General features: G+C 32.2%; 1 pseudogene; it reads right to left on the bottom strand.

The window, feature by feature from the left end:
• Positions 1-2,560: 2,560 nt before the first annotated feature.
• LOC140693380 (heat shock transcription factor, Y-linked pseudogene) lies at positions 2,561-3,115 on the bottom strand (annotated as a pseudogene).
• Positions 3,116-10,455: the final 7,340 nt, after the last annotated feature.

The following is a 10,455-nucleotide window of genomic DNA, read 5'->3' as shown; positions in this document are numbered from 1 at the left end:
AAGTACATTTTAGATACATCCTCTGTTAAGGTTAGAAGGGGCAAAAGTTATGTGGGGTGTATAAACCTATATTAAATGTTTGCAATGGCACTTTCTCTTCTGGAAAAATCTCTGAATTTAAGAAGTAAAATAATTGGAAGGCAGTATAATTATTGGTATGGGGAAGGATATCAGCTATTTTGGGACGGGTGGGTGGTGAAGAGACAGGAAAATGTCCAGCAAATGGGAATGGAATACTTTAGACCTCTGGAGGCATGAATTAAGAAAATAATAACTTGTCTCCTGTACCTACCTCCAATTACTGTTTTGAGGGATTAGTCCTTGGGCTATGAAAAGAGCTAGTTTTTGGTGAAGAGTAAAGACCATAACAAAATAGTTGGAAAACCATGAGAGTTTTCTTGTTTCAAGAAAGTGGATTTTGCTAAAGTCAACATGTATTTTTCATTCAGTAAATACTAAAATGCATCCTGTGGCATGTGCTGAGCTTACTGTGCTGGTATCCAAGTTAGACAAGGAAAGGGGGATAGACAGAAAACATCTGGAGGAGGTGGTTTCTGTGCTGAGACAGGGATAGTCTAACAAGGTAAAAGGAGGACACCCAAAATCCAAGGATGAGCTGGATTAAAAGTATTGAGTTTGGAACTAACATTGTTGACAATCATTTGCCTGGATATTTATCCAGATACAGTGAAACATAAAGATATGCCATGGTAATCAGTTGCCAGATTCATAAAGAAATAACTAAACAAATTTGAGTTTGTGTGCTTAGAGTTGGAAAGGCATTGAATGCCACCCTGAGGACGTAAACTTTACTTTGGCTGGAACATAAAGCAACATAAATTATTGACTAGAAAATATAATGAAGAATCTTCAGGGCAGGAAATGAAAGCACCAATTGGAATGCTTTTAGAACAGCACGAAGAAGACCATAGATAAAATTACTTCTTAAATTCTACCACATGATGAATGTGCCATCTTTGACTATATCATGTGATCTTTTTGATTCCAGGGATGACATAATAGAGACCATGATCCCTGGGCCGGTTCCTGCATGTATCTCCTGTTCCAATCTATCCTAACTTAACACTTTTCATACTTTCCAGTATGAACCAGAATCCACTTAGTAATTTTCCCTCTCTCCATGTTTTAGTCTTTTCCCAAATTCTCCCATATTTTCTTCTTCCTTACAAGGAATTATTTAAATTTACTCCCATATTTTTCCATAAAAAGATCATATCAATCAGATATCTCTTTCTATCGTTAAATGGCAACTTAGTCTCCTGTTTAACTATATGCTATATTTAAAAAAAATAAGGAAAATACAGGTACACACCTATGATTATTGTTAAAATAAGAAAATTGCAGATATTTGATGACATTTGCCAACATCAATTTTAACTACTGTTATCCTGCATAATCTGGTAGTCCTCTGGTTGATCAGTTGTAATTAGTTTGACGTTCATAAACTGAAAATGTCTGATGAGTTGGCCTTGAAAGAGAGGTAACTGATTTATCAGCTATCACTGGCACTGAAATGCGTGGGTTGATCCCTGGTTGAAGTTTAGGAAAATGAAATTCATTGGCAGATATTTTGTGATATCTTTATGGAAAAGTAGAAGGCTCCAACATCAGTCTAAAATAATTGCTCTGTATGGGAGAGAAGATGCTGTACTGAGAAATACAAGTTGTAGTTGTAATGGAGTTCACAATACGGCCATTTGTTTCATTGTAGCTGATTTGAGAGTGCCCGTGGACAGGGGTGAACTGATTGAAAATAGCTCGTTGATCCACTGCAGTTTGTTCTGGTGGTCTCACTGACATTGATGATGGAGGAGGAAAATCACCTCTGATCGGGGTTGTTTTATCACCAATTATGTGGCTAGTAGAGGGCTTTCTTATTAGAGGCATGTTTAAATTAGCAGAAGGTAAAAATGCACTTTCTCCACTAGTGTCAGCCACAAAATCAGAATTATGTTTATCGACATTACCCCTGATTTAAAGTATTTCTTGTTGAAATCTTCAGCCAATGAAGACAACAGACAAGAATTTTTAATCTCAACTCTTCTTTTTATTCTCACTAAAACTGGGGACAGCCTCGTTTAACATTTGGATTATGATACAAATGCAGCTACAACCAATGGAGAAACATTTTAGTAAAATTTTAAACTAAAATACAAGACTACAATAAGGCTAACTTATAAAACCTCAGATTCCACGTTTACAATGCAAAGATAATATCATCAAAATATGAACATTGCTGACGATATTTTGAAGTTCCTTATTTGGAAACTATGCATTTAAATAGTATACTCATCAAATTTAGGAAGTCAGCCATTGCAGTAACAGTGAATGCCACTTTTTATAAGCAGCCTTAATACCTTTATTTAGATTTCTGGAATTATTCATAGTTGCAAACAAAGTTTCTCATAATATTGACTACTTAAGGCACTATCCTCATTTTTTAGAAAAAATTAAGGATTTTAGCCTTAGTAGTTTTATACAATTTTCAAAATTTAGCTTTACTTTTATATTATCATTGATTGATATACAAAATAAAATTTTATATATAAGTTACCATGTGGTAACTAAAATTTCTGAATACCTTTCTTAAAACAGAGACTTCTTTTTCTACTGCCAGAAAGTCAGCTAAACAAGCAGAACCTTGAAAATTCTACCGCACCTTCTTAAACCCATATAGGTTTAGCTGTCTAAGTAAACTTTTCATACTTCCAGTTTCAAATATTCTGAAAGGGGCCTTTCTTTCCAAAACTTCCTTCTTAAAGACATCTTCATCAATCACTATGAAATATCCATTATCATCCCACCAGATGGATTTAAATTGGTCACTCCCAGCTATTTTCCAGAGTTTTCTTGGAAATGTCAGATAACGAAAATCATTATCTTCATCTGGTTCAGAGACACAATGTGTGTATCATGGTGTTTTTATCAAGGATTCTTCAGACAAAGTCTGAAAAGCATTTTCTTCAATCATAGACCTCAAGTCCAAGTCCCCAGAAAATGTTTGATCACACAATAGAGATCTACTGGATTTTGCTGAACCAGTTGGTCCATCTTTACAAGACACAACTTGAATTTCTGAAGAATCATGTGCCATCTCAATTAAATTTATCAACAGCTACTTTTCTAATCTGCATGATTTTGAGCACTGCAGCATCAAATGCTGCTTTAGCAGGCCTGCACAGATAAACTGCTAGACCTTCACAATGAAACTCAACTTGAGTAGCTGTGACATTACAAAACAACTGGCCTCTCAGCAACTCAAGTGTAACATTCAGCCAGTGTTTACTTGTCATTTATCCACTTAAAATGAAACATATAGGATGCTTATATTTAAAGTGTGATTTGCAAATATTATCCCAACAAAATCTTTCTAAATAATTTAATTTTGGGGTCTATGAAATAAAACCAATCTCCTTCCTTTTGTAAAGAAATTTTTACCAGATTTAAGAACAGAGTAGAAGTAATGCACAAAATATATAAAATAATATTAAAGTTTTAGAATTTAAAGTGAAATTTGTGTAAATCCAGTACAGATAATGTATATCTATTTCAATATCATTTGTAATTAAAGTGATACATAATTTGATTTGGAAATGGAAATAAGTATTTTTCTGTGTACTTTATAATAAGTAGCTCTATATTCATAACATGAGCAGAATAAATATCAGTTTATTTGTTTTGTATAAAAAATAAATGGTAAATAAGTATGAAATAAAATTAGATAAAAACAATGAATCAAATTTAAGAAATCCCAAGGGGCAGAAGTTTTGTTTTAAATTTCAATTAAGTTCTATAAGTAAAACAAATGTAAGTTAATATTCTACTCTAAAATTACAAAAGAGAAAATCTTATAGTATATTTACAAATGTATACTTTTGCCATTCTTTCAGTCAGAGGTTTTTCAGTCCTTAGAAGGAACAAATTTTCTTTTCATCTTTATAATCCAAACCCTTGAGCCTTCTGTTAAGTGTTCCAAAATGATGTTGATAAATACACTTATGCAAAAGATCCTGTGTTAAATAAGCAGTGCCTCCATTAAGGGGCAAACAAAGAAACAATCAAAAAAGAAAGAAATAACACTATATGTGTGTTCGGGTGGAAAATACCATGTAATGCATTTTAGGAAGCAATTTGTATCTCAGTCCTGAAACAGATAACATTGGTAGTAAAAGCCGGCATTTTAAGGCAAGGGTTTTGTTCACTAATTGTAAATAATAGTTACGTTGTGTATCAGTAAACCGTAGAAAATCCAGTTCTGCCAAAAGTTATATTCTTTATTTAGAAATATATTCCATTAAACATGAGCCAATTTCAAAATGAGGGATAAAATTTTTAAATAGATAATTGTAAACTCAAGCTACAATGTAAATTTTTCTTTCAGTATGTGTACATTCCATTCTAAATAAACATAAGCAACCTGAATACATTGCATATTATAAGTATTATAAACTATACTTAAATTGGATTTAGTCCTCATTCATAAATATTACTTATCATATGCAAATCAATATATGTGATACAATCCCTTAAAAAGCAGAGAATTCAAAAAAGCATTCTCAAAAAATGTAGGAAAATTTTTCACAGATCTGATCTTTACTTTTTTATAAAAATATTCTTAAGAAATTCACTTTAAATAGAATGTAACTAAACATAATATAAGCCATATATAAAAAACCCATGACTAACGTCACGTTCAATGTTAACTTACAGGAAGGTTTTCCTCTGGTCCAGTAATAAGAAAAGCTAGCTCATTCTCACAGGTACTAAATTACACTACTTGAAGCCCTAGCCAGAACAACTAGTCAAGAAAAAATATAAAAGGCATCCAACTTGTAAAAAAGCAGTAAAATTTTTACAGATGACATAATTATGCATAGATAGAAAACTCCATATACTCCTCCAGTGACTGTTGCAAATAATGAACAAACTTAGTAAACGTACAGAATACAAAATCAATATGCAAATATCCGTTGCATTTTTATATAGTAACAACAAATTATCAGAAAGAGAAATTAGGAAAACAATTGTCTGCATATTTATACCAAAAGGGATAAACTAGGAATACATTTGATAAGTGAAATAAAAGATCTAAACATTGATCTATAAATTACAGGTGCAAGAAATATAAGTAACCAAAATAAATAGAAAGATATTCTCTGCTTATGGATTGTATACAATATGAGGAACTATTCTAATGTATCTTTTACATGTTCAATCTCCCCTGCACTACTTATTGAGGAGAATGTCTATTCTTCATTTTATTCTCTTGCTTCCTTTTTCATGGTTTAATTGATCATAGGTGTGAGGGATTATATGTGGTTGCTCTATTCTCTTCTATTAATTGGTGTCTGTTTTTGAGCCAGTATCATGTTGTTTAAATTACTAAAGCTTTTTTGGACTGTTTAACATCAGAGAACTTTACACTATTAGATTTAATACAATTTTTCAAGATCATTTTAGCAACTCATAATCTATGCGGTTACATATAAATTTTGAAATTACCTGTTCTATTAAATGGAAAAATCTCATGGGTACTTTGACATGAATCACACTAAATGTAGATTGCTTTGGGTAGTGTGGTTGTTTCAACCACATTGTTTCACATCATTAACATAAGAGATCTTTTCATTTCTTTGGATCACTTTTAATTTCCTTCATCAATGTTTTCAATTTTTTAATGTATATGATTTCTCCTTATTTGTTAACCTCATTTCTGTATATTCTATTCATATATATATAATTATATATATTATATTTGTAAACACGTTTCATACACAAATACAACAGGCATAAGGCAGTGGCAAGACATATTCAAAATCCTGAATGAAAGAAACCTGTAATCTAAAATAATTTATCAAGCAAGGCTATTCTTTAGAATAGAAGGAGAGATAAATAACTTCCAGAAAAGCAAATACTAAAAGAATTAAGCAACAGAAACAGAAACAATGAAAAATCTACTATGAAACAAAAAGCAGGATGCTATAGAAAGAGAAAGGCATAATTAGAAATGCAATTGCCACAATGTCTTAAAATAGAATAAAAGGATGTTGTAAAACAGGCCATCAAAATTTTTATGGGTCAGGGATTGATACAGGACAATACAGTGAATTTTCTTCTTGATTCTCTCCCCTATAGGAGGGGTTAGAATTTCTATTCCTATCAGTTAAAATAAAAAGATATAATAATGTGTCAATATACATACAAAACAGGGTAACCATAAGTCAAACTCTTACAATGAAGTAGAAAACCAAAAAGAAACCAAGATAATAACAGAAAACTTATCAAGCCACAAAAAGAAAATGAAATGAACAAAAAGGAAATACCAAATCAACTGGAAAATGAAGTTCAAAATGGAAATAAACACCAGTCTATCAAAAATTATCACAACTGTTAATGGACATAGTGCTTGAATCAAAAGATATATAGTGTCAGATGGTACAATATAACAAAACCCTACATTATGAAGCATAGAAGAGACTCACTTTAGTAAGAGGAACACACATTAATTGAAAGTCAGAAGATGGAAAATTATATCACATGCAAATTGACATGACAAGAGAGCAGGACTAGCAGTACTGACTTCACACAAAATAGACTTTACAACAAAGGCCATAGAGAAAGATAGACAAGGACATGATATAATGAATAAAGGAGCAATAAAAAATGAGGGTATTAAACTCATATATGCACTCAATATAGGAGCACCTAAATACATAAAGCAAATACTAATAGATAAAAAGGGAGATATCGCTCAGAACACAATCACAGTAGGAGAATATAACTCCCCATTATCATCACTAGACTGGTCTTTCAGACAGAAAACTAATAAGGGAACAAAAATACAAAAAGATATGATAAAATAATTGGTGTTGGTTGATATTTTCAAAACAGTACTCCTCCTCAAACAGAATATACATTCTTTCGCAGTTTACATGGAATATTTTCTAGGAAAGATTATGTACTCAGGCACAGAAGAAGCCTCAACAAATTTAAGAATATAAAAATTATTTCAAGCATCTTTTCTGAGTATAATACCATGAAACTAGAAATCCTTCAGAGAAAAATACGGAGAAAAAATTGCAGCATGTAAATTAAACACCATGGTACTATAACAAGTGGGGGAGATGAACAAGTAAAATAAGAAATTAAAAAAATATCTTGAGAAATATGTCAAAACACTAAACAATTTCTATGGAACACTGTTAAAGCAGGCTTAAGAGGGAAGTTCAAAATGACAAGACCCTACTCAAATTAGAAGAGCAATTTTAAATAAATTATCTATAGTTCTATGTAAACTAATCATGAAAAGAAGAGCAAACAAAACCAAAAGTCAGCAGAAAGAGAGAAATAAGAAAGATCATGGAAGAAAGAATTGAAATACACATTAAAATATAGAAAAAAATCAAACTCTTTTTTGAAATAGTAAACATAATTGACAAAACTCTGGACAGCCTCACCAACAAGAAAAGGGAGAGCACACAAATAATATAAGAAATGAAAATGGAGAAACTAAAAAGAGCACAACAAATTTGCATATCATAATTGAATATCATGAACAACTGCATGGAAACAAACTGGATAACCAGGAAGAAATGGAGAAGATTTTGGAAACATTCAGCCCTCCAATATTACATCAAGAACAAATTAACCATTTGAACAGACAGATCACCAGAAATGGAATAGAATTATCAATAAAATAAAAAATCTCTGCAAACAAAAATTCAGACCCAAGTATCTTCACTGGGGAATTTGACCAGACATACAAAAAAAAATCCATACCAGTCCTCCTCAAATTCTTCCAAAAGATTGATACGGAGAGAGTACACCCAAACTCACACTGTAAGGCCAACATCAACCTGATACCAAAACCAGACAAAGACAATACCCCCAAGAGAATATTATAGGCCTATATCTTTGATAAACCTAGATGTAAATGTCTTTAAGAAAGTATTAACAAACAGAATCCAAAATCATGTAAAATAAGATCATACAACATGGTCAAGTTAGGTTCATCCCAGGAACACAAGGATGGTTAAACTTATGAAAATCAATCAATCAATTGTGATACACCATATCAATAATAGAGAGGACAAAAAAACCACAAAATCATCTCAGTAGATGCAGAGAAAGCATATGATGAAAATTAACACGTATTTGCAATAAAAGTTCTTATCAGAGTGGGCATAGAGGGACCATATCTCTTCATAATGAAAGCTATTTATGACAGACATATAGCCAGCAAAATACTCAATGGTGAAAAACTGAAACCCTTCCCACAAATACATGAGACAAGACAATGTTGTCCATTCTCCCAATTTCAATTCAATATAGTCTTGGAATTCCTAGCCACAACGATTGGCTAGGAAAAGAAATAAAAGGATTCAGACTGGAAAAGAAGAGGTAAAATTGTCATGATATGCAGACATGACACTATATAGAGAAAAATGTAAAAGCTTCACAAAAAAATACTAAGGCTAAAAAAGGAAATGGGCAAGGTACCCAGACTAATGTACAAAAAACAAATTGCATTTCCTTACACTACCATTGAATCAACAGGAAAATAAAGTATAGAGACAACCGCTTTTATAACTGCACCCAAAATTATAAAATGCTTGAGAATATATCTGACCAAAGAGGTGAATATATTATACATGGAGAACTAGAAAACATTGATTAACTCAAAAAAGATTTGAAGAATTGAAAAGATAACCAATAGTCTCATAATGGAAGAAACAAAATGGTTAAAATGTTCATACTGTCCAAGGCAGTCCCCAGAATTAATGTGATTTCCTAACAAACTATGCAAAACTCTTCTTTTTGGGGCTGAAACAAATGATCCTAAGATTTACAGAGAGTCATAAAAGATCCATAATTTCCAAAGCAATATTAAAGAAAAAGAAAAAGGATGGAGGAATAAACCACCAGGTCTCCATACACTATTGCACAACTACAATAATCAAAATGACATGATATTGGTACAGAAACAGGCATATGGCCATTGGAACAGATTACAGGGCCTAGGAATAAATCTACAGGCCTATGTTCTATTAATCTTTGACAGAGTAGCCAGGAATATGACAGAGAAAACACCATCTCTTCACCAATGATGTTGGGAAAACTGGATAGCAGCAATAGAGCAATGGATTTAGAACAATTCTTAACTCCATACACAACAATAAATTCAAAATGGCTTGAAGACTTAAATGTAAGGCAAGACACAGTAAATCTCCTAGAAGAAAACATAGGCAAAACACTCTGAGATAAATGTCAGCAATGATCTCCTAGAACAGCCTACCCAGGTAACGGATGTAAGAGAAAAATTAATAAATTGGACCTAATTAAACTTATAAGCTTTTGCACAGCAAAGGGAACCATAAACAAAGCTAAATGACAACCTTCAGGATTAAAGAAAATATTTAGAAGTGATGCAACTGACAAAGTCTTAATTTCCAAAATATAAAGACTTCATACAACCTTATAATAATAATAAAAAAAAAACCCAACCTCAAAATGGGCAGAAGCCCTAATCAAGCAATTCTCCAATAGAGACATACAAATGCCACTTAGATATATGAAAAAAAATCGCCCAATATCATTATCAGAGAAGGGTAATTCAAAACTATAATGAAGTATCATCTCACGATATTCACAATGGCCATCATTCAAAATTCCACAAACATTAAATGCTGGGGTAGCTGTGGAGAAGGTGGACCCTCCCACACTGTTGAAAGGAATGTAGATTGGTGCAGTCATTGTGGAAACCAAGGTGGGGATTCCTCAAAAGAATTAAAATAGACTTAACATACAATCCAGCAATCCCACTTCTGGATATATATCAAAGGGAACCCTAATTCTAAAAGACACCTGCACCCCAATGTTTTTAGCAGTGTTACATACAACAGCCATGACATGGAAGCAACCTAATTGTCCAACAACAGATGACAGTATTCAGAAATTATGCCTTATTTACACAATGGAATTATATTCTGCAATAAAAAAATGATAAAACAATGACATTTGCAGCAAAATGGATACCCCAAAACTCGTCATTCTAATTGATGTAAGCCAGAAAGAGAAAGAAAAATAAAACATGACATGACATATGTGGAACCTTAAAAAAAATTTAGATGAGAACACTATGATTTCATCTACAAAACTGAATCACACTCACAGATCTACTAAACAGTTTTATGATTACTGCGGAAAGGGGCTGTGGGAGGATATATTTGGGAGTTGTAGATTCATAAATTTTTTCCACTATATATAAAAATAGATTTTTTCAAAACTTCTCTTGTATGACAAGGGACAGTGAATTAAATAACGTGAAGTAATGTTTAATAGGAACAAAAATATATGCATATACAGGGACAATGTGCTATACACCACAGATTGACACATTGTAAATGGCAGTACATCAATTATAAATAAATGAAT

Source organism: Vicugna pacos, unplaced genomic scaffold, assembly GCF_048564905.1.
Source record: "Vicugna pacos unplaced genomic scaffold, VicPac4 scaffold_19, whole genome shotgun sequence".
NCBI classification, from domain to species: Eukaryota; Metazoa; Chordata; class Mammalia; order Artiodactyla; family Camelidae; genus Vicugna; species Vicugna pacos.
This window is presented reverse-complemented; position numbering and strand designations above follow the sequence as displayed.